The following is a 25,796-nucleotide window of genomic DNA, read 5'->3' on the forward strand; positions in this document are numbered from 1 at the left end:
GTGATTTAGCCGGGCGTTTCCGTTTCCGGAAGGCTAATATTCCGCCGTCTCGTTCGCATTCGGTGCTATGCACTTACAGTTGGGAAATAATACGTGGCTTCAAGCGTAGGCGGAATAATTTTACCGTAGAAAAAGTATCGTTCCGAACTACCATCTGGACTATTCGCGCGTTTTTATATTCCCACAAAGTTTCGACCTTACAACGCGCAGAGACACATACCCACGTAAAACGTGTACATATCTTGCAATCTACCTTGTCAAAAGTTTGAAAAGTGTCGATGCTAGGGGTTAAACCGCTCGGTGGTATAGCGTAGCATATAAAGTGGATACCTGCTGGGTTGAAAGTTTCATAGAAACATAGGGGGGGGAGGCCGGGAAATATTGCCTCTCCATAGTGTCTTCCGGTTGGGAGTCTCAGCGCGGCGTGCCGCCTCCCAGCGTTTATGCCCCCGGCATATTTACCTTCGATTTCTCGTCGCATGACAAGTTGCCCTGGTTAAATACAAAATCTGTTCTTTCGCCGATCGATCATAGCGCACACCGCTCTACAATATGAAGAAAAAGAGAGAAAAAAATATACACCGCGTTTCAAGATCGTTATACATATATTATGTACTTGCGCCATGTATTGTGCTTGAGCATTTCTACGATCCGAAGTTCCGGATTCTGAGCTGAATTATATCGCGGCGTTATATACATATAGGTACGTACAGCGGAATTGTATGTATAATAGATGTTACAGATCGTACACGTTTACACGATCTCAGCGAAGTAGCGTTGCGTGAATCGGACCGTGGAGCGAATATCCTCGGGGCTTCCTTTATTCGGCAGTGGGTCGTAGGAGAAAACGACGACTCGATACGTCTCAATGGTCGAGAGATGAAGAGGAAACGGAAGTCCTGACCTGCCCGGAGGGTGAAATCGGTGGCGTTCAAGTTCTGGGCTTTTCGAGGAGAGCAATCGCCCATCGCCCATCGTCACCGTCATCGGCATCGGCATCGGCATCGGCATCGGTATAGGCGTCAGCGTCAGCAGGACTCGCGCTCTCTCCAGCAACGTCGCCAAAGCTTGACACATGAATGGCTCTCTTACCTCCGTCTACCCAACTGTGTACAGGTTCCCTATGAATGCACCACTACGAGGTAACCGCATTACGGCCCTTCCTGCTGCAAGCCGTGTCCAGGTTAGCGGTATGCTTTGAGCGGTTGCCGACGCCGCATACCAATTGGTTATGTCAATTGGCCTTAACGAAGTAACTAGCTTCGGTCGGAGGGGGGCTACTGCTCCCTGGACAATTGGCGACCGAAATCTCGTCCTCTCTCAATCTGGACAAGCGCCGCATTGATTATGAAGCGTTAACTTCGAGCCGCCAATTTTCTCCTCTGATTTTTTTCTCTCTCCTAGTTTTTATGCGGAAGAATAAATTTTTTTTCGTACCATGCCGCTACGGTCACTTTTCAATGGAATCTGAAAATTTTCCGAACGCTGCATACATGCGGTCGATGAGAATTGAATGCTGGTTATTTTTATTTTTTAATTCGCAAGTATGGAGTAATAATTGAAATTGAAACCGACGCATTCATCCATGAGCTTTAATATACCCTGCACCTTCCAGTTTATCGTTAGTTATATAGCTGACCGCTACACATAAATGCGAGGACAATAGATCGAGCAGTTATCGATGTTTAACAAACTAATTCTCTATTTAACTAGACCACCGAGTCATCGCATCTAAACGAATCACCTATTCCTCATTGTAACGACGGTGTACAGTTTATAAACTACGATTCCCTTGTTCAAACGACCATAACGTAGGTCGAATAAACGTTGTAATAATGATCGATACATGGTTTCCGTAGTAGCATAGTACCACATGTAGTATAGAAAAATGCATTTTTCTTCCGTAGATTATTTTGGCTGATCTAATTTTTAGTGCCTATTTGATGCGAGACGGTAAAAGCTGTCCGTCATTATCTTGTTCACCCGTCCCCCGTCCTGTAACATTATTTACCGAGAGTAAGTACATAATTCAATCCAGGTCATTAAGCGACAAAGTTGTCGACCTTAATCTTTCCCCAAAGTTGATTGAGAGTTGAGAGGTGTTGGGTCGAAAGAAATCGATGAGCTGGCTATCGCAGCTTTTTCTTTATCTCTTTCATTTTTTCATTCAAATTTTTCCAACCAACAAGACTTAACGTAACGAATTTTCATTCACTGTCTATAATTATTCAATACCGCGCACAGTGTATTCCTTGTTTTTTTTTTTTTTTTTTTTTTTTGATAATAAGATATTTTCGGATCGTGTTCGGAAATTAATTAACGATCGTTACGTCAACAAAATATTCGCTTAAATCAATAATTTCCCAATTACCTTTCCCTTCTCGTACAAGATCTAACGGTGGCGGTGCCGCGATTTTTTTCTCCCACACACAATCAGATCCTTACCGTGCCCGTGACTTTAAAAAATTCTTTTTTTTTTTTTCAATTTTGTTTTCTGCAGGAGGTCTTTCGATTGAATGCAATCACGGTGTACGCCGTGTCGTAATTGGCTCGATGAGTAAACGCGGAAATAATATTCGCGTGTAGTAGTTTTAATGGAAACAAATACTGCGGGTATAAACGACGTCGGGAATAACGAACCATCAATATCAGAAACGATCTTTGAATCGATGGCCAATTCGCCCGCTGCGAGGTATACGCAGCTATAATGAAAATAATTGCACACATGTGGGTATACCCTTGGAGTTTGTATCTACACGCATACCGTATGGTTATACCTGTACGTGCGAATTTCCGATCTGGAGAGTGTAATCGTTCGTGACGATAAACCGACGTCAATATTTGATGTTGAACCAGTTCATAAGTGAATAACTGCAAACAGACTGTGCTATGCTATGGGCGATCGGTTATAAATCGTACCACTTATCGTTAGCTTCGTCAAGATTTTTACCGTCGTTGTTGTAATTATTGTACGGTGTGTTCCACGTGCGATTTGATTATCGCGTTTAATATAACCAACACGGGATATACATATACCCCTTGAATTTGTTGTTTCTGAAGAAAAAAAGTTCGTACCTTCCACGCGATCGGTCGAATTGATCACCGGTATGTGTCAAGGATTCTTTCGTTCGTTCTTAGATTTCATTGACTACATTCGAGTGTAGTCAGTTGGGAATATTTGCGAACTATGAGGATATCAATGAAGAAAATCGTCGCTGGTTATTCTCCTGCAGAATGAATTGTCGTTGAATGCGCAACACGACAAACATAGTAAGCGGATTTGTTCAATAAATGAATACGACGAAGTACGTACACTGACCGGCATAAATGGCTTCACAATGTTTACGTCGCGCGGCGATGTGTGGGTCACAGGTAGGCGGAGTTTTCTATCTACGGGGGCCCATAAGCGCGATCGAGAGAGCATCATAGTGCGACAGAGTTAGCGACATATCGCTCGTTGCATCCCTTTCGCACAGCACTGGTGCGAGCGAGTCGGCAGAGTCAGGTAGACCAGCTTGGTGGGGGAGATATTCTTCTCCTCGCGCGGAAGGCATTTCTGTCCACCGATACTAATTCGTTTCTTGTCTTACTAACGCTGTGCGACGACGATGGGTGATCGAAAACACCATTCCTCTCGAACTCACGAAACTCGCCGTAGCGTCTTCTCACTCCCAACTCATGCGCTGTGGCTGTCTCTCACAATCAGGATACCCAACGTGCGGTAGAAAGTGAGAAGGCGCCAATGGGATGTATAAGGGTGCCGAAAGATAGATTCTGATGACTTTTTTGACATTTTCCCAAAATTAAGAAAGTTTTTTTAGAAACTACGGTTTTGAAGTCGATAACCAATGTAATCCAACGTCTACTCGATGGAATCAAATGAAATATCCACAGCTTGTTAAAAGCATAAAAAAGTAGAGGCTGATCGTAGTATTATTTTTTTTATTAAAATTTACATTTTTTACAAACAATAATAAACTAGTGCTTTTTCAATCGAAAAACCGCCAGTAAACTATCAGAGACCGCCATTCTGTTTATTTGAGAAAAAGAACTTCGATCACCCCTAACCCGTAAGGCCCTGGTAATCTTAATGGGAAAACTGAATCTGTCTATAAGTTCAATCAAGTATCGAATTTTTCCGTTTACTTCAATTAACGGCATGGATATTGCCCGTACTTCATAGTTGAATTGTTGCAAACTGAAATGAAAATAATTTCATAACATCGCGACTTACTCAGCCTGTCCCCGTATACGTTCTTAATGAGTTCGGGAACGAGCGGAAATCGGTAAAAAACATCTACAAATGGGGAAATCGATCGGAAATTACATTTATAATTTTTTTTTTTAATTTTGGGAAAATGTCAAAAAAGTCATCAGAATCTATCTTTCGGCACCCTTATACATCCCATTGGCGCCTTCTCACTTTCTACCGCACGTTGGGTATCCTGATTGTGAGAGACAGCCACAGCGCATGAGTTGGGAGTGAGAAGACGCTACGGCGAGTTTCGTGAGTTCGAGAGGAATGGTGTTTTCGATCACCCATCGTCGTCGCACAGCGTTAGTAAGACAAGAAACGAATTAGTATCGGTGGACAGAAATGCCTTCCGCGCGAGGAGAAGAATATCTCCCCCACCAAGCTGGTCTACCTGACTCTGCCGACTCGCTCGCACCAGTGCTGTGCGAAAGGGATGCAACGAGCGATATGTCGCTAACTCTGTCGCACTATGATGCTCTCTCGATCGCGCTTATGGGCCCCCGTAGATAGAAAACTCCGCCTACCTGTGACCCACACATCGCCGCGCGACGTAAACATTGTGAAGCCATTTATGCCGGTCAGTGTACGTAGCTATTCATACCTTGCCCGTGCTCGTTGCGGATTTTAATACCGACGGTGCATCTGCACTTGAAAAACCAAATTTTCTCAATGCTGAACAACGGTTTTCATTATTTTAACGTAATTCGATATGATGAGGAAGAAAAAAGCTTAGGTCAAACGATAAACTCGATTTTACATCGATTTCCGAAGAAGGAGAAAAAAAAGAATATTTATACGCTCGATTGGAATAAATGTGAAGCGTAATTAGTTTCGAGGTAGATTGAATTTCCTGTGAGAAAATTGGGCGGTCGAACGAAGGGGGCCATCTTTATCCGTCGACGGTCTTTGACGTGCGTCAAGATATCCGGTTCTCAAAACGTTGGGAGGAAACTATTTGCGGTACGATTATTACAGCGCTGCATCGACTCGTGCGACTCGGACGAGAGACACTTGATGGAAAATAAGGCGTATCTTCATCTCGTTCAACGTTCGAAGGGAACCAGCCGCTGGAAAGAAAAAGTGCGAAGCACGTCGTACATCAAGAAAAATTGTCGGAGCGCGTCGAGGTCACGAAGCGAAGTTGGGGGAGAGGTCAAAATTGATGTTTGCGTCGTTATAACGTGTGTATCCGGTACAATCTATACGTACTTATAACGTCAGCGAGTTTGTCCGTACGAGACACGGGGGAGTGCTACCGGAAACCGGTCATCAGCTTCCAAATAACGCCAATCAGTCTCACGCTTTTGCCTCTCGCGCTTCTTCCGCTCACGCCGCTCACGGTTCAGATTCTATATGAAACATGTATCGCCTACATTCCATCTGGTTGAGAAAGCCTGATTACATCTTTCCAAATCCCTCGTTCACTCTCTTTTTCTCATTCTTCTTCTTCTTCTTCTTCTTCTTTACCACGATTGATATTAGCACGTATCACGCCATCCCCGAGACTTGCTATTAACTTTTCTTTCTCTTCCTTTAGTTTCATGCATCGCGTGTAAACCACTCTACGTATGAGTGGCTCGTTGGCTTTTTCCGACTTGATTTCGACGGTCCAAGCAACAACGAAAACCTCGATCATTTCCAGGTACGTACCGCTCTACGAATTCCTCATTGGTCGCTAACACTGTTCGGACGTTTTATTAAAAAGTCTCGACGTCCGCAGTCCGATCGTTGAGAATATATTTGAAACGCTCGTTTGTTACCGGAATTCACTATCTTGGACGGGGGATAGTTTTCGTATGACAATTTAGTCCGGGGAATAGTTCGACCTCCCCGTTGACGGCGTTCGTCTATTACTCACGGGACTTTCTACGTATTGTCACGTGTCAAATGCGGGGTACGCGGTGGCGTACCCGTAACTAACGTGCACCGACTATCGTTTGCAAGTGGTAGACGAGCTGTCAGAAATACAGATTGCGATAGACGACGTCTCGACTATAAACAATAATTTGACAAGGGTCGTTCTCTCTCGTACACGCGCTCACGTGATAATAAAAATCAAAGGGAGAGGCGAACGGAGGCGTGCGACCAGAAAATCGCGTGCCAGAGAAAATAGACAAAATATATTGACAAGTGGGGTGTCGATGTCCGACTATGTACGGTAGGTACTGTACGTGTGCGATGAAAATGTGAGTCGAAAGTATTTTTCCACCTCAAACGCGTGTCACACGGACGCAGTGCACGGTTGGAGGTAATAAAAAAAAAAAAAAAGCAAAAAATAGTGAAATAGAATGAATAAGGGAGGGGAGGGGGGGGGGGGGGGGGGGGGGGAGTAAACCGAGAACAGACATAGGTGGAAAGTTTTATTCTCCCGAGTCTCTTGGTCGGATGAGGGATTCGTGACTTTGAAGTATTTGTATGGATAATACGTTCCTTCGTGTTTTGAATAGATATACAATAGAAATTGAATCGCAACTCTTTGCGATGAGGATGTCGAGGCGAAGCGATACGATGGAAAAAAAATCGAATAGATGTCAACGTGGAGTGAAAGAGTGAAATGCTCGATGATTAAAATGAGAATTTGGGAAAACCGAGTTCTTTGTATCCAAGAAAAACTTCAACTCGACGGTTAATAACGTACGTTGCGTTTTTGCGCGAACGTGGAAAACAAATAATTCCAAAAGTCGCGTCGTATCACATTTCGGTCGAGCACCGAACTTTCGGGGGTTGATTAACGGAAAAGCAGCTCGCCTACAGGGTACTAAATTAATAATAATAAGAACATCGACCTGAAATTATCTCGTTCAAGGACGCCACCCCTCATCTTCGTAACGGGGGTCGCTACGAAAAGAGATAAAAAAACGTCAATTGAATTTTGTTACGTTAAAAAGGCGTATCGCGGATGAAAATCCCTCGGGTAAAGCGGGGGTCACTTTGAGCTTGTGAAAAATTTTTCCATACAATTTTCGATAGTTCGATTATATGGCGAAGTGCGAGAAAGTTCGCTTCTCCCCCACCCGAACCGTTTTACGAACGAGCCATCGAATATTCATCGAGTGAGCTCAATCAAGTTAGCGGGACTATTGGGGGAAATTTCACTATGGAACTAACAGAGCTTTCGAGGTACACAGGGAAAATTCTCCGCTACAGTTTGATGCGTGGTTTTACGTCAAAGGGGATCGCATAGCAGATATTCGTATTGCTAACAATTGATTGATATTATACGCTCGTATTTCCCCCCTATGCGAGATATCAACGTAACTGTCCATCTTGTTTAAAGCTGTCGTGTGAAAATTTCGCTGAAATTTCCTCGAATCGCGAAATAAACTGCGGAAAACTTTGACGATATATCTGTGGCTATTTTGTTCATTTTTTTTTTTCTTAAAATTCACCAACGGAAAAATGGGCAATCGGAACGTAGGGTGAATCGTTCAAAAAGGGAACAAAAAAAAAAAAAAAGGAGGAAAATCAAAATCTGGAAAACATTGTGGGCACAGTGGTAAAAATCCTTGCTTACGGGACACGCGGTGGAATAAACCTTTCGAAACGTTTAGCGCGTATTTAAAATTTTTTATATTTTCTTCTTCCCTTTTCCTCTCATCTTCTTCGAGCGAACATCTCATAACTTTCTCTTGATTTATAACGAAAGTTTTTACAACCCGGAAGCTTCTCCGACAGTTTGCCGTATAGAGTGCAAGGCATAACCGGTTACTGGGGGATATTTTTTTTTTTCTTCTTTTGCTTTTCTCTCTTAACAGGGGAAGTATTTAGTCCAAAAAACTTATCGTGTCTAAGCCATTAGCCCCCCTCATGTTCATTCTCGAGAGAGAAAATAAGGCGTGCGGGTTGGGTTAGGATATTTGGTACACACATTATGCTGAAATTCAATGTGACGCACGAGCACGGAAATTCGAGAACAATAAACAATAAACTGGAATTGGGTTTAAATTTAAGAAGCTTTGAAAACCGAGCTTAATTTAGTACCTGCCTCTAACCATATGTACATATTTAACACCCGTATGTAATGGCCCCATCCACGTGAAACGTACATGGACAACAAAAAAACAATTTCCATAAACTTTGAGAAAATGTTTCGTCAGTAAGTTCTGGTATAACGTCATTTCTGAATCGAAATTTTTACGGAAAACGATACGAAGGGAGCTCTGGGGTGAAATACGTCATCCAGGCTTCGTATCGTCATCTTCTGATGGTTTGTTTCACGCCATATTTTTTTAATTCTCTCTTTCTGAAATTCTCAAGTTTATTTCTGCACACACGATGGACTTGAAATGATTCGATAATCATCTTACTGTACAGTTAATCTCAGGTATTCAACATTTTTAGAAATAATACATATTTCGTTGGTTTTAATAAGAAGTGAACTCTAGGTGGACTCACGTAATTTTCCTGCTTCGCCTTGTTTGGAAAAAAAATTGAATTTTTCGGAAACTCTGGTTAAGCTAAAAAAATCCCTTCGAATCGTATAGCGGTGCTTTTTAATTATACATGACCGTAGAGTAACTCCGCTGAATAACTTCATTTTTTCCGTATAAATTAACCTCTCTTCCCCGTTATCTCTTTCACATTACGATTTAGGTATAGGTGTATACCTACTGATTAAATCTGAACTGACTGGGTGGTAAAATGTTGTAATTATAAAAAGCCTGCGCAAGTGAATATTTTCTATAAAATTTTTATTTCAACGTACCATTTCTCGCACACTTCGTAGATGCAATTTCATTTTTCATTATAACAGGCCGTGTGAAAATAGTGATTTCGATTCCCTTTTCTCTCGGGCTTTTTTTTTTTTTTTATATCTGAAACAGAGAACAATAATGCATTGTGAAAACTGATGCCTTTCAAGAAAATTTATCCTCGCATTTTTTCGAATTATCGCCGTACAACCAACGTTGTGCACGGTTCGCTTGAATATAATATACTATAAGCCTCACTCCGCGGTCGGCTGATAAATATTCATATTACGAAAAATAACATCATAGAATCATGGGTAGCTCACAAACGCAAGCACATGGCCGTAAGCGATATATACTTATAGACTTATTGAAATTCACGCGAATTAATAGACATGGTTGTATTGTGAATTTAATTTCACTAGCTTAATTGCAAGTTTTTCGCGACGTCTATTATCAAACGCACGTATATAGTATACGTATAATCACCCCTTACTCTTGAGCATGACAATTATAGTTCTCTACAATTATATTTATAATTTTCCACCATTTTCATCTAGCGTCGTCTTTCGTGTAATTGTGAAAATTTCAGTGAATTAAATAATACGTACAATTTCTGAACTACGAGAATAAAAAGATGCGCGAGTACCTACAGTGTGTAGTACATTCGTATTTGTAAGTCAGGCCGACCGCGTTCATCCATGTTACCCCGAACGATCGTTTGATAGCGGTGACAACGATGAAAATAATAACAATAAATCTTTTCGTACGAACGCGGATGAAATATTCCGTCAAGACCAATTAGAAACTTTCTATTCGTTCGGCGAATTCGGTGCAGAATTTCACACTTCAAGAAGCGTAAGCGCTGAAGAAGGTGCCGTCTAGGTACTTCATTGAATTATACTTCATCAGGTGTCTTCGTAATAGCGATCTCAACTTTCCCACGACAGCGTCCCGTCGTCGTCACCTCCAAAACGAACGGGCAGCAAGCGTTTCCCCGTTCACTGAATTATTCAAGCTATTAAAAATATTTTCACTGAAATTATAATTTTGTAATTTATTAAACCACACCCGCGCTGCGTCCCTAATGCGATCAGAGCCCTCGGCAGCCTTATATTTTTCACACGTATAATCGACGTGTATAATGTATATATATTACACGCATATAATAAACTGAATGCTTGAATGCTATTTATTTATTTTTTCTAATCTCAAATGAATTTTTCCATTTCAAATGAAAGAAAATTAGAACAGTGAAGTGGCTGCACGTTTAACGCTCGTATCGGAGATTTTTCTTCCTTTTTTATATCCGACTTTCGCCAAGTCGTATATTTAACGGGCTGCCGGTTAAGAACAACGGAATCAGTGAACAATATTCAAGTTCGTTGAGTAACGGTTTTATGATTCTTTTTGACGAAATTCAGAATTGAAATTTTCTACGCGATATCGCTTTCTGAATATTATTATCGTCATCATTATCATCATTATTATCATTATTGTTATTATTATAGCGCTAGCCTGGACGGCTTCCACCTACTCTCCTTCCGCAGTGCACTAACGATAAATTCACAATGGAAGCCCCCGCCATACTTGCAGAATTGACTGTATTTTTTTTTCTCCTTGTCACTTTTTCTCTCTTTCACGTGCTCATTCTTCCTCTTCAGTTGCCCCTTATATATATGTATATATATATATATATATATATATGTATATATACGTGAAACGAAAGCTACGTGTATAAATAGATACACCTGAATTCTCGATGTGATAATAATAATTGTCTTTTATTCTTATCTATTTTTATTTTCTCATTTCCAGCACAATATTCGTTATTCTAACAACATTTTTATGTACCTATTGTTATACCGAAGTATATCTTTACATTCAATCGGTCGCCTGGCTAGGAATGGTTTTGAAGAATTGAAGGTTTTCTTTGTTCAACATTTTTAACGAATTAGAGCTATTTTAATCAATTTCGCGAAAAAACGGTTAAACCTATTAAACGTTCATCTTCTTTTCTTAACGCCCTAGTTTTTGATTCATGGCTAGCTTATCTTTCGATCGTCGGAAAATCGTCCTCCCACACACTATGCAGTTAAGTCTATGAATAGCAGGTGATATGCGACAGTATGAAATAAAATTTTCCTCATACTCCGCAAGGGTATCTTATTCAGACTGATTAGTACATACATTCGTTTGTATCGTTATTATTACAACTTTGCGAACGGATCGGTGCAGAGTTCACTAGTTGATATAGCTGGATTGATGAAAAGAACTAATGCGCCTACCTGCAGACTCTTGAACTTTTCTCGCATTCTCTAGAGTTTTCACTCCCATTTATTTTCCCTTTTTTTTTATTCTCTGTCTCTACGCGTGGTTACCAACGGCGACACCGAGTACGTATTTCCGAGTGCTCCGTGCGAGGAAACGGCGAAAGAAAAGTTTCAGATTGGTTATATATTCTCTAGTCAAGTTTTATACGGATTTCAACTGCGGTTGTTTCATCATTATTTTATCGGGATATGAAAAATTAATTAGCTACCAGAGTTTCGAAAGACCATATATACCATTTTCTCGGTCACAAATTCGATAATTAGTAAGTTCTCATTATATACTTTGTGCGATGGCGGCAATCGATATCTTCTTATATTCAGTTGGTAAGTATAAGTTGTTTGATAAGCTATTCAACTCTTGACAAAATATAAAACTTTCGAATTCTATTCTCACTCACTCATAGTATTCGTTGAAGTTCGAATAACGGTAAAGTAAAAACAAACAAAAAAATAAATAAATAAGCAACTTCCTCCGACGACTTTCATTTTCGATTCGATACACTTTAGACCCGCGTGTCGTCTCATACGTCGCTTTATTTCGCTCCCCGATGTTCTTCCGCAAATATTGAAAATTTTTTTATCTTTTACGATCGTATGCTATACAAAATAGAGAAAATATTTCTAACGGCCACATACCTAGTCGAAAGGTAACCGACTCACCCCCACAGCCGCGGTGACACGTTACAGGGCACGGTGGCTCTGAGACGGCAGGTGTGGAGGTTACGATACACTTCTATACCTATGTACATATACTATTGAGACGAATGCACCGCAAACTTAGCGATTATAATGAACGTGTATTGAATTCCCGCATCGCGGTGCCAAAACAATTCTAATGAGGTGTTCGCTATAGACGTGTAGAGTAATTATTGATGAGTGACTCTACCTGTACGTACGTCTACAACATATGTGCTTTCATCACGGTTCCTATGCATCGATGACGTTCGTCGATGAACTGCATGTATTTAATAAATATCGGAATAGTAGTTGAACTGCAGCGCGTCGCGCGATGATGTGTGACGGTATGCGGAGAACGTATAGGTAATACACGTTATTCATGATATTCCAGTTAAAAAATGAGCAGATATAACGCGCCCTTAGACCATCCGTACGCGTGCGTACATAAAATATACATACGAACGTAATACAGTCGGTACATATCACCAGATGAGACACGTCATAAAATTACTTTAGCTAAAAGCTCGTGAAATTCGAGCGTATCGTGCGCAACGTGAAAAAATAATTACAAGAGTCACGTGAGCTTTCGCGATTGCGTTACATAGATATGACGTAACAAAATGTGATAATTATTAACGGTATAACGGCGACGATGATCCGACCGAAATACCTCGGTTCTCGATCGAAAAAAAAAAAAAAAACAACAAGAAAAAAGAAAAAATTCAAATGAAAATGAAAGAGAAGAAAAAGAAGAAGAAGAAGAAGAAAAAATTAGAAAAATAATTAGAAGCGCTCGAGTGCGGGATGTAGGTTTATTAAACGAATTCAAAATGATATATATATATTTATAACGAGGAGCAATCAGCGACGGGGAAGTAATTGAAAAGAGTAATATGATATATACGCATACCTGGTCGGCCGTTTATTATAGTCAGCAGCGAAGCTGGTGCAGTGCAGCAGCGGCAGGACGAGGAGGAGAAACAAGTTCGCGGGCTCTCGCTAGGATTTCTACCACGCGAAGTTAATGGAAGACGGAGTAATTTTAGCGTTTCGAAGAGGTTATCGTCATTAAGTGCTTCCTCAGACACGCTTCAGCGTATATATATACTGCGACCTGCTACCTACCTACCGACGTACGGGTTACGTATCCGGTAGGCCACCCTCTCGCAGAGTTCCGCTCAGCTCTAGATTAGTTCAGGTTTGTTAGTCGGACAGACGTAGGTCAGTGGCTCTAGATTGCCATTAATATTTGACGTCTCGGAAGACTCGCGCCCACCTTTCCGAAGGACTGGAGGCCCCCCCCCCCCCTCCCCGTCATAATTTCACCTCGAATTGCCGCGTTACGGTCTATTCCTCTAATGCATGAGAATATCATCAGCTCGTGTATTTTAATACGTTCAACGTACGACGCGGAAACTATAGGTATACCTGACGTATCGCGTGTTCTCTATTAGAACAAACCATGATAATCAGCGACGAAGGCAAGCGCAACCCTCTTCGCGCGACGCCCCGTGTATATTATAACTGGGAACTTTGCGAGCATACGTTAACTTTGATATCTAGTAACACACGGAATATATAAAACGAGCGCGAATGAATTTTAGCGGTTTACGATTACGAGGGGGTGCGGCGTAAAGCGATATATATTCATTATTATTGCTGCGGTAGTGGAAAAAAAAAAAAACACAAGGAAACTTGTAGAGAGAATGTGGGGAACTTTTTTTTCACCGTTGTACAGCGAACCAAAGAATTCGGGAGGGTCCGATGACGAGACCGATGAAAGTTGTTTTCGATGTTATATCGGAGACACCGTGTACATGGATGTATCAACGATACCAGAGATATCCGTCGGTTCTCGCTCTCTGCTCTTCATGCGCCAAAACAGCAGAAGCAGAAGCAGAAGCAGAAGCAGCAGAAGCAGAAGCAGGAGTAGCAACAGCGGGAGAAGCTATGGTTAAGTCATCTCGTTCCCGTGCGTTGGTGGTAGTAAAATTAGGCGACGTCTCGCGTCCGTTGAGACTAAATTCAGGATGATACTATTGTCAAAATCACGGTTGTCCCCTTCCATTCGGTTCACTTCAATTCCGTATTCTAGACTGACGGTGATAAAGTACCTATCCACCGGGGTGTGCTTTACACGGTAGGATATAACTACCCCTGCTAACTTTTCGCGGCTCCTTTCTTTCGTGGTGTTTGAAATTATTTGAACCGATGCAAATTTGATATATGACGCTGTAGATAAATCGGTGACAACCCGACAAGGACGACTCGACTCTTCGACTCGTTCGCATTTCCGTAACCTTTTTCCAAGAGAGCGCTATTCTACGTTGATATACACCTATTTATAATACGAAAGTATCAGAGCTGAATTCCATGCGGGCGACTCCGTAGTTTTCACGTGTGCGTCGGAGTCCGTTAAGATTAATTCGAGCTTGATTCGGAGACTAATGAGAGAAAATGAGAACCCCGAGCATTGTTAATGGTCGCCGTGGAAGCGTCGGAACGCCAGGCACGGGTGTTCCGCTCCGAACAAGGCCGCGACACTATACTTGCACGGTTACCACGGACCGAAGCGGTACGGGATAGCACTTGCAGCTGCACGTTGTCAGTTGAGATCGCGAACGTGTTATTTATACCTATGTACTAATTATATGTCTACATACGTAAATACATAGTACCGGGTAGACGGTGGAGAGCTGCGAGGAAAGCTTAAAGCCGAAGTTTCGTAAGCTGCTGGTGCTGGTGCTGCTGTTAACCTTACAGCTGCATGCGGCAGCATGTTGAAATTTTACTCCTGATTCAAATCTACCTCCTACCGATGCTGAACAGCCTATACGGAAAGGGAACTTTCGCATCCAGCTGGATGGCAGATGGCCAAAAGCTCTAGGTCCGTTCGATAGAATCCACCTTCCGATATCCAAGCGGCGGCGGTATCTCTTTTCTTCTCTTCTGATTGACCCAAATTTATCTCGCTTCGATTAGTGATTGATGATCTCCTAAGCGGTCCGACGCCGGACGATCTTCCGGAACGCTACCTGGGTAATAATTTCTTTTCATTTCATTCGTTCGAACCACATCCACCTCCGCGAGCTCATTTTCGCCATTCTCTATTACAAAGGAAAACCATGGAATCGATCCGTGGTTGTAATTGACTGGGTGACGTTGTAGGTATCAGATCCGCTTATTATTTTCACCCCTCCCCGAATTGACAGATCATTCGATGTACAACATTTGTGGATTTTCGGTAATTCGCGTCACGTTTATTTATTTATTTATTCGAAAATCAAACTTCAAACGAAATCGAATTCTACAGAAGCTGAAAAATTAACTTTCACACATGAGCTGGCAATTCATTCATTTCATCGCGTTATAGGATTGAACCGACAACTCAATACGGTGCAGTATTGAATGTGCATTTTCATAGGCCTATAGAGGAGAACATTGCGATACAAGGTTGGCGAAATCTCCCCATGTAAAATTAAATTAATGAGCCTTTTCGAACGGAACGGTTCGTAGAAATGGTTAGGGGATTTCGGCAGGTGCTCGGATCATTGTAGAGCTCTGTGAAAGTTGGCGGCAAGTTGATTTCGGAGTTTACACGGACGCTGGTACGGGTATAATGAATGGGATTGCAGAGTAAAAGTGCTTCGCGGCACTACATACGTCTATGAACAATTCTAGGATTCACCGAAGTCGTAATTTTGAAAATCAGCTCTTTCCGCTCATTCATCCTTGTGACGTACTTCGCTATCCACATTCGGAATACAACGGTTAAAACTTGAAACGAACTTTCGGATTCCACGGGCGCATCGGATTTCGAAACCTTTGCCACTCCGTTTCGAAACTAAAACCTCAGCGGCCTAGCTGCGGAAAAAACGCAATTCATAGGCTATACCCTATTGAGGCTTTATGTCGGCACATATGTAAATGAACGGTGAAAAAGCCCGATGAAAAAGCAAACGAAAAAAGATAGCGAACATCAAAGTAGGTAGCGTTGCATTTCCCTTACATGACTATTTAAATACCCGGCAAATGCAGCTCGGAGTATTCGATCACCTGTTATACTGCCCGTATTAATTTACCGCAAGAGGTCGGGGGCAGGAGTACGAACATATAGCCACAAGGTTCGGGGGTTTGGTCTCCCCCAGGAGCTTTCCAGTCAAAATATACGTTGCAGGTGCGCGCGTAGGCTGCCAAGAATAGCACCAGACCTCAAAAGTGACGGCGGTAAATAACCGTGGCCACTGCAGCGCATAATCTTGGAGAGCTGGAGAAAAAAAAAACAAAAAAAAAACAAAAAAAAATAGCGAAAGAAACGGAGGTCTGACATCGTGGTTGGAAGAAAGTGCAGCTTTCACCTGTAAACCCTGGCGTACGTTCAAACAGTCCGGGTAGCCACGGCGTAGGGTTAACGCGGAAAAAAGAATTCATCCATCCAGCTTCGTTTTATAGGTCGAGTCGACCCCCTCACTTTGAACTTCAAGAGATGTACGAGTTCGAATCACTCGAACGAGTGGTAAAAGGTGCGGTGGGTATAACGCGTATAGGAGAAAAAAAATTAAAAAAAAATGTCCGCATACAGTTACCGTACGGTATGTGCGAGATATTGGGAGGATATTTTTTTTTTTTTTTTTTTTGTCCACACCGGAAACGGAGAATGATTTTTTCTTTCTCAATATATGCGCGTTGTCGATATCGCGAGGAGTACAATTTATCGAGTTGATCCATAATGCAGCTGAACCCCAGGTATTGCAACGGTAAATCTATGGATGTAACACGGAAATCGAAAGACGATCCTCCGGAATTCCGAACGGACCCGAATGTTCGTCCCTCGAATCTATATCATTTGTCGCTGTATTACCTGTACTCGGCGAATGCGGATCGATCAATCGAACCGCGTTTAGGTATCCCAATTTCGAGAACCCTTTAGCTGCTCACCTCAACCCTCACCTGTAACGGTGCTTCTCACCTGGTCGTCGCGTGTGTGTAGCCATTCTGATGAAAGTGTTGCACACTTTTCTGAAAACCCTGAGAGCTCTTGACCCGACCATTCTGTTTTTTTTTGTTTTTTTTGTTTTTTTCTCTCTTCTCTCAACCCACCCACGGTTCGTCCTCCAAATATCGGACTACACCTGCATACGTACAAATATACCTGTTCTCTGCCGAAAATGATATCCCGGCCAACCTGATCTCTGCGCATCGTTACCACGTATCATTTCGCAGCACTATCCGTACCGTTGTACAGCGGTGTATAGGCCGTTGGTACCCACGCCTACATTACGCGGACGATTCGTATACATTTTTCTTTTTCACGTTGTGTGCGCGTACGCGTGTACACGTACACACAAAAATACAAACATCTACGAACGCGAGTATCTCTTCGCCGGTTGCTCGAGTCCCTCGGGTTTTATATACGTATGCATGTAACACGCGTGGGTGGCAGCAGCGGGCAGCGTCATCGATCCGGCGTACATTTATTTTTACTTTTTTTTTTCTCTCTCGTCTTGTTTTTGCCTTATTTATCCCAGTTGAAATTTTCTGCCCATTGCCGAGTCGTGAGCGCTTAGGGATTACCGAAGAAGGGATGTACGTAGTACGTACAAGTGTCGGGGAACGTGTATTATACGCGTTATTTTCGTTCGCCACTGTCAGTCGAGTAGATCCAGGATACCGAGGCTGTGTTACGGACGTCCGTAAAGTATACAAACGCGACGGGATGTACGGCGGAGAGCTAAGTTAGCTTTATGCTTTACGCGTTGGGTCCTTTTTATCGAAAACGTATCGGCTTACAAAGCGTCGCGGGGCAGCTCCTCTCGCCGTTGTGATCTACTGCGAAGGTTCGATGGTACTATAGTATATAGCGCCGCGGCACGGCAATGGCAAATGTTGAATTATTATAAGAAATGTCTCGAGTTTTGGGGCGGGCGCATTTCCGCGGTTTTTCCGGATCGACGGTAGGATTTTCTTCAAATCGTTCGGTATAGGGTGAAACGATCTTGGAAAAGAAATTCCATGTATTATATACCTATGGATGTAGGATGTATACGAGATATTCGGCTCACAATAGGGGTGGGCGTTACCCGTTTCGAAAAGAACTGTCACCGAATCGCCTTGCATTTGATACGATTTTATAACCCTTATAAAAATGGAATAAAAATTTTTGATCCTTCTTTTTTTTTTTTCTCTCGTTCCATCGATCGATTGAAACATTATCGTTGCGATAGGAACAATGAAAAGTTTTGTTCGAAAGAAGAGCAAGCAAAAAAAAAAAAAAAAAAAAAACGGAGAGAGAATCAAATGTACGTGCGAGCGTGACTGTTTTCGAATTCGCATTGATAGCTTTATTGTCGTAATTGTTTGCATTAACTGTAATAACGCAACGGTGATTGTGAGCAGAAGCGGGTTAACGAAACGGATGAAATTATACCAGCTTCTCCATTATTCCAAACTACCACGCATCGCATAATAATCGATTTATGTAGTCGAATAACACGTCGTCCCATAACGCGTGCATAGCGGCGCGGCGGGGCGAAGCCGACGTTGTACGTTTAAAACAAGAAACAGCGAGTATTTAAATTTATTACACCTTCGCGCGTATATTAACGGGGAAACGGAAGCCCGATGTTAACGTTCGTACTTTTCAACGTTTTAAAATTGCTTCATGAATTGTCTACGATTCGGCAATGAAAAAATCACTTTATCTCATCGTCAGAAAGTATGGAATAAATTTTATTCTCGTACTATAATAACCCGAGTTCCAAAAAAAAACAAATATTTCTCCACGGGCAAACGTGTCGACATTTTTTATCATCGTACATTCCACACTAGTGTTACTTTCGGAACAACTGTCACGAGTCGCTGAAAACTTGGGTACTTTTCATTTTTCTATTTCTCGTTCATCTCTTTCATTCAACTCGGAATACGCAATAAATAAGAAAAAACTACCCAACGAAACGAGAAATGATCCCGCAGAGTTCAACGTGTACAACGTGAGATCTTCAGCCGAGCGGGAGATATTTATTTTTTTCATGAAAATATAACTTCCTCTTTCGATTCCGAGATCTCCTTTGATTCCGCCCACCGATCGCAGACACGAGAGGATAGCATAAAAAACATTGAAGAAAATCCTGCGTACAGTCGGAGTTGATGAAAAATGAGACGTTTCGGATGCGCGTAAAAAATGGGTAACGCGAAACCCACCCTCTGTACACCGTACCTCGTAAAGACACCCCGCTGGTAATATTACCGTCGAAGCTGATGAGAATGAAGTTTAATCCCTTATAGTCCTTCGATTTAATCACGGTGTTGAACATCTCTCACTCGGCGAAATTACGCGGTGGATCAGCGCTGCTCGGGAGCAATGGAAATACGATTAATTAGCTTTCAGAGTATAGAAGCTGGAGTATATCTGCTGGTTCTAGGCCACCAGCTACCGCAGCTTCTACAGAAGAGATGGCCGCCTCCGTGTAATACGTACATATACATATACATATCTATGCTATACGGTACCAAATCCACACCCTGCACCGCAGACTTTCCTGGGGGTGATGAATTTCTAGTCGATATGGTTGTACCGTGCGACTCGTGCAGCACTATCGGTACACCGCGTATCCGTCGTCCATACGTATTATAGGTACGCTCTGGATTGGCGTGACGATCCGTTTAATTAATTAGTGGACGACGCGTCCGTCCATTTCTCCTGTGTAGCGATAGCGACCGGTCGGGCCGTACACCGGTCGGTGCACAGCGAATATGTTAGCCGTGATATCTTCGCCGCGAACACCCTAGCGACCAAAACGATTCCGATAACTCGTTGCGTTGCGTTGGTACGTTTACACGGATACGATCCACGAACCGACTTTTGGCTCCTACGGGATTCCTCGGAGAATTTCACCTCGTACCGATGCGGAAGATATGCGCTACATATATACATTATGCATATATGTATACCTAGCTTTTCTCATCTTCGCGACGTTGACATCATATCTCCTACCGCTGTTCTGCTTCTATTTTTTTTACCACCCCCGTTTCCTATTTCTAGGAATTTCTCGTTTCACGCCCTCCTTTTTCTCGTATTTCTCGTTTCAGATTTCTCCGCCACTCGTTCTCGGTTTATCCTTACATTTTCGTACGAAACTCTCGACGGTTCTATCGCTCCGCGTTTACGTGTAATAAGGTTTACCGCGAGTAATTTTTTCATTCCGTCAGGGTACACCCGGTTAGGTTGATCGTGAATAGCTTCGCGGCCAAGTCCGCCCGGACAACTTTTCGCAAACGACTCGGCTGTACGAAGAGGTTTCCCGTGCAAATAGCGTGACGGGCTTTTACCCACTTTTCTATTACTCCAGATATTAATTGGTCCATGCGGATTCCATTATATTTTCATTTTCATTCATCGTGTAACGGTATTCGCGTGATGAGGGCAAAACGTTCGGGCTGTACATACTCGACGTTTGACTGCCGAGTATGATTTATTCCAAGTGGTTCCTAAACGTGGATGCATCTACGTACGTACATTTCCCTAAAGAACTCAAACGTACGCGATAGCAGCTGGGGTGAAAACGTCGAGGGGCGAATTGAGTTCGACAGGTTGAAAATATACGTGATCGGAAGAGTCGCGAGCGGGAGTTGGAATTCAAAATTTACAGAATCCAACTCGGAAGTTTTAACTCATCGCCAGGTTCTCACGTGTTTACATATAATTAGAACGACAATTTTCTCTAGATGCGATTAACGACGATCGTATCCGAGTAGGCGAATAGTTTGTGAAACACATACCTTAGCTGGAACTAAGAGTCAAAATTTCAGTGAAAATGTCAAAGCTATGGTCAGACGAGGTTCGTCTACGCCGATTCTTCAACTTCACGCAGCACACCACAGACGACAGTTTTTACACTATTCGAATAATGTTCATCTTACGATCCGCACATAGGATACAAAATAATTATTACTTCTTCGACACTTCACCTCTGAACAAAAAAAAAAACCTATCGAAAAACGCACGAAACAAACCAAAGAAGAACCACTAGCAAACTACCGACGAAGTCTCGCACGTCACGTTTCATGAATTTATTCCCAAGTCAGATATCCTTATCGACAAACGAATTCGCCTGCTTTTATCGTTATCAAATTCACAAAAAAAAGTCCGTCCGAATTACGCGGGCCGTATTTCTTTTGTCAGACGTTTTTTTGGCGCACGTGACAACGCTCCGTAGCTCTGGGAACGACTGACTCGAGACCGACGTCTGACCCGATACTGATTCGCTCTACTGGCGTCGTTCTCCGGCTTGCCGCGCGCTCAAACTTCCGAGCAACCACTACGCACGCTTACACACTCCCTGCAAGCGATCGAAATTTTTTTCATTTTTTATTTCTACTTCATTTTCATTTCCTTTCGGTTTCCTTTATTTGCGTGTACGTGTATACTGTCTATAAATATCTCCGGCACTTGCCATCACACGCGATTCGATTATCGATAGAAAATAAAAAAACTGCTGGCAATTTATACGGCGGAATTTTTTATTGTCAGTTTTAGATTCATATTGTGCACGGAAAAATCGAGCTGACCCGAACCCTGACCCTCTCACGGCGTATATCCGTTCAAAGCAAAGTTTTGAATGTTTTTTTTTTTTTTTTTTTTTTTTTTTTTTTGTAGATATTTACACCGTTAATAAAGACACCGTTCCGAAGTTGTTGAACTATCAGATATTATCGGACGGCCGTGTCCGAGTTACAACTAATTTTCGATATCACTTGAAAACTGTTGAGCAATTAAAATTAAAAGTAAGAAAGAAAAAAAAGCTCAATCATACCGCGAAAAAAAGTAACGACGCACAGAGGTGTCGGAGGATTTCAACGCCGAGGTAACTTTCCTAAGAAGTATATTGACATGGATTTTAAAAAAAAAAAAAAAAAAAAAGAAAAAAATATTACAAGGAAAATTAAATGAAACAAAAGTTTCAAGCTTATGACTGTTGAATGAGTTTCTCGATCGCTGTTGGCAAAGGTTAATCAGGTTGGCCCCTCATGTATGTACTAGCGCGCAAAAATTTTACCACTCCTGTACGCTCGCGCGGTTCAGATTTTTATGATAAATTATGATTTTACACATTCGTATTTTGCAGAGGAATGTCACGAGCTCTATAGAAAATCGATGAGTTATGTACAAGAATCCGGTGTGCCGAGTTGATGGCCCCGATCGGTATGCCGTGATAAGAGACACGGAGAAATCATGGTCTCGACTTATCGTAGCACTTTTTATTTTTTTTACCCCTTCGTTTTTGTTTTTTTTTTACGCTCTCGAAATGCGGCGAGTAAATATTTGATGGATCGAAGAAAACCCGGGCAATTTCGACCCCATTACTCACCGTTTCAATTTTTCATATCGTTCGTACGTAGCAAGTTGTACGCATAGGTATTAAAACGGTAGACGTAGACGTGACGAATTCGTCCACCTACGTGGGAGAATTAGGTGTAGTTCGACCGTGATTCGTAACAGAGATAAAACCAGCTCTTCGCTTGTCCAGGGGGAATGATTCGTCCGGATAATTTGGAATTCGAGAGATACACGAGCGACACCGGCCCCCTAATTATTACACGGATTTAGGTTCGTTCGCCGTTTAGAAATTTATGATTGATTTCGAACCTTCGAATTTTCACCATCTTGCGATGTTTCGCCGCTGAATTCACTCAACGAGCTTAGCACTATACACGAAGATGGTTGAAAACTTTCCACAGTTAAATTAATACCTAATGAAATTATTTTTTCGCAAGAAGGTTTTACACCGATGCTAATTACTCTTGGCGTAATTATAATATCATCGTATATTCTTTCGGTCTTTTATTTTTCTTTATGGTTTCGGTAATCTTGCATGTCCGACATTTATCTTGTTATACTCGCGATATTCGTGGGAAAATAATGATAGAATAACTTTTTCGAATAACGACGAAGTAAGACGAATTATTTCAAGCTTTGCGGGATTTTGAATTTAAAATTCGGTGATAAGGCCGCGAATCTACAACGAAATCGTTAGTACGGAGTCCAAAAGAGTGCGGTTGTTGAACTGAGAATTCGACCAAATTTTTCATTTTCTACGTGTCTCGAATTCGTCACGTGACAGATAATTCTTTTTTATCCCAGACAAGGGATTAAAAAAATGAGGTAAACCGATTACAGAAACGGAAAATTCAATTCTTGGACAATTCTTATGATTTTGGTTATAATTTTCCTTCTTACTCATCCTCCTCCTCCAGCAAAGTTCGAAAATTTGGAGGAATTGTAGGGACGACGAATTTTCAGTTTCGCACGGGCCTCGACCTACGCCATTCAAGTTACCCGTCACAAAGTCTATTCCGGAGCGTAGTGCCAGGTGTCCTGTGACCTTCTGTCCCTCGGGAAGGGCTGATGTGGATACGTATTTATAGTAACGTTACCTACCGGTAAACCTCCCACTATATCTTATTTTTAGTCCCTAATTTATGTTACGCGAAATGCTCAGCGCGAAGGAATTACCCGTTGATGTAAAACAAAGTGAGCTGAATTTAAAAATCTTCTTTTTTTTATCCTCATGACAAACTCCGTATTGCGGTTCATACAGATTACGCGATCGGGTATGTTTCTGTGACCCGAAATACACGAACGTAAAATTTTCACTCTGTTAATCGCGTACAGCAGAAATAACCGGTGCGTCGTAATGAGCCGGCGTTGGAGGTGATTAGTCAGTTTACGGGTGTTACCGGGTAGTAGCCAGTCCAGAGAACCGACGATAAATACATATATATATATATATATATAAATATATATGTATATGTATACGCACGTTTACCTGTCCCGCTGCGTTGAGTACTTTTGGGTACACGTGGAGAGTAAGGGTTGTCGTGTGTTCTGGTAATTAGCTGAAGTGTAATGGTAACTTTGCCGACAATTTTCGCGGTTTCTGCCTCGAAAGCGAGAAATCTAGATGGTTGCGAAGAGCTCTTATACCCCGTAGCGTGCGATCTCCGCGTGCACGTATCAAAAGACTCGGCAGAGCATTGGATCAAATTTGCAAAAAAAAAAAAAAAAAACAAATATATAAAATAGAAAATTTGGAGGTAGTGGGACTTTGCGCGCTTTTTGGAGAAAAAAACTATACTTGTACAGTAATATTGCATTAGCCCTCCAAGGACCACTTGCTCCAATTTTTTATTTTATTTATTTTTTCCAAGTTCGATCCAAGTTTTTTTTTCTTTGTTTAATTTTGTTTTCAAATTTAAGAAATTCCTTTTTTTTTTTTGCCATCTTTTGCACGGTGATTGATGTGGATCCTTTTTCATCCGAAGAAATTTATAATTTTTCGGTTTTTCTTGAGGAACAATTTTTTGATGGCGGTTGATTCGGAAGAGGTAAAGTATTCTGCAACCTAGTACCAAAATTACCCGTCCCACCCCGACTTGGTCTAGAATCCTTGAAATTATACTTTCGCACCGTTGCCTAGCGAATTCCTACTCTGTAGAAATCCTGATTTATAATACCTAGTTTTGGAAGATAGTTTCCACCGAAAATCCCCACCGTTTTATGGGATCTGTGTACAGTGTTCTGTAATATCATTTTTCATTATTATACACCAAAGCAGCGGTACATGCATACCGTCTGTCTACCATTAATCCTGTGAAATTTTTTTTAATGCCTGTAGGGAGTGGAATCAATTAAAACCATCGGTGATTTACAAACAATGAAACTGAATAAAATCGATCAATCGACATCAGTTTTTACCGCATACGTATCACCGGTACGTATGTACGTACATCAGTGATACGTATGCGTTCAGTTTATTGGAAAGTAGAAATAATTGAATTCGATATTTCAGTCATTTCATCTGATCTTGATACGAAGGAAGACAAGTAAATCCCAATTTTAAAAACCACACGTACGTCACTACGCTCGCTGCTGCGGGTAGGTATTATCGCGACCAACGAATTCCCTGATCTACGCAGTCGATCGCCGTCAATTTCAGGATGAACGTTCGGTCGCCGCTGTTACATATGCGACAAACGCGCAATGACAAAAGCAATTATTCATTCCATAACCTGTTTTCCGGTAGGTATACATTAGGTACAGTTATACGAATACGTGTACCAGCTGTATCCGGCGTCGATTATTTGGAAATTTACACCTCGCGCATCAGTTTTCAAAAAAATATTCATTTTCAACTTAATTCTCATCAGTTTCGAGATTTTTTTCTTCCGCTCATTTGTATCGACGACCTCAGCCGTCATTTACAACGTCGGTTGCCGCGGCGGTTGCTCTTGATCGAGCTCCGCACTAAACCGAACGCCACAGGGTATGAAAAATAAATGAGCTAAAATTTTTCGCGGTATATTCGAAGGAGATGCTGCACGCGTCCTGAAAACCGATACGTACCTGAGAGATTGTGAGAGAGCCACCCCCCCCCCCCCCCCCCCCCCCCCCCCCCATTTCTGGAACACGAGGGAAACTTTCTCAAGTACGTTCGGGAACGGCGTAGCCCGTACCGGATGAACCTGCTGCAGGAGGGGAATCGTCAAGTTTAAGACTGAATAATAGCTACCCACACCAAATGTCCGGATGCAAACAACCGCGAACGTGGGGTTGGCTTATCTCGAACTCGTGACCGCTACCGCAAGGTGAAAATCCCGATAAAATTCGCGTACGGGGCGGGTTTTACCGAACTTGAAAAACGCGAGGAGGTCAATCGAATTCGTCGGACGATCGGCTTACCGAGTCGGTTCCTTCCACTTCCTTCCAACGGCGAGTTTCACAAGTAAAATGCCGAATCAGGCTCCTCCTCTTCTCGGATGTCGTCCTGACGCAGCCTGTATACT

The 25,796-nt window shown here is 42.1% G+C and overlaps 1 protein-coding gene across 3 annotated transcripts in view; it reads right to left on the reverse strand.

Moving 5' to 3' along the window:
* The window catches only part of LOC105692420 (protein artichoke-like), a 53,737-nt gene extending 32,519 nt beyond the window's left edge, over positions 1 to 21,218 (reverse strand). For 2 of the 3 annotated variants that reach the window (XM_020856084.2, XM_020856083.2), the window contains exons 1-2: positions 20,733 to 21,218; positions 8,961 to 9,069 (exon numbers count right to left, since the gene is read on the reverse strand). The gene's annotated coding sequence lies outside the window, so the exon portion shown is untranslated. The remainder of the gene's footprint in view (positions 1 to 8,960; positions 9,070 to 20,732) is intronic. The other variant, XM_012411618.3, reaches the window with a different exon arrangement.
* Positions 21,219 to 25,796: the final 4,578 nt, after the last annotated feature.

The sequence above is a fragment of the Athalia rosae genome, chromosome 1 (assembly GCF_917208135.1).
Source record: "Athalia rosae chromosome 1, iyAthRosa1.1, whole genome shotgun sequence".
NCBI classification, from domain to species: domain Eukaryota; kingdom Metazoa; phylum Arthropoda; class Insecta; order Hymenoptera; family Athaliidae; genus Athalia; species Athalia rosae.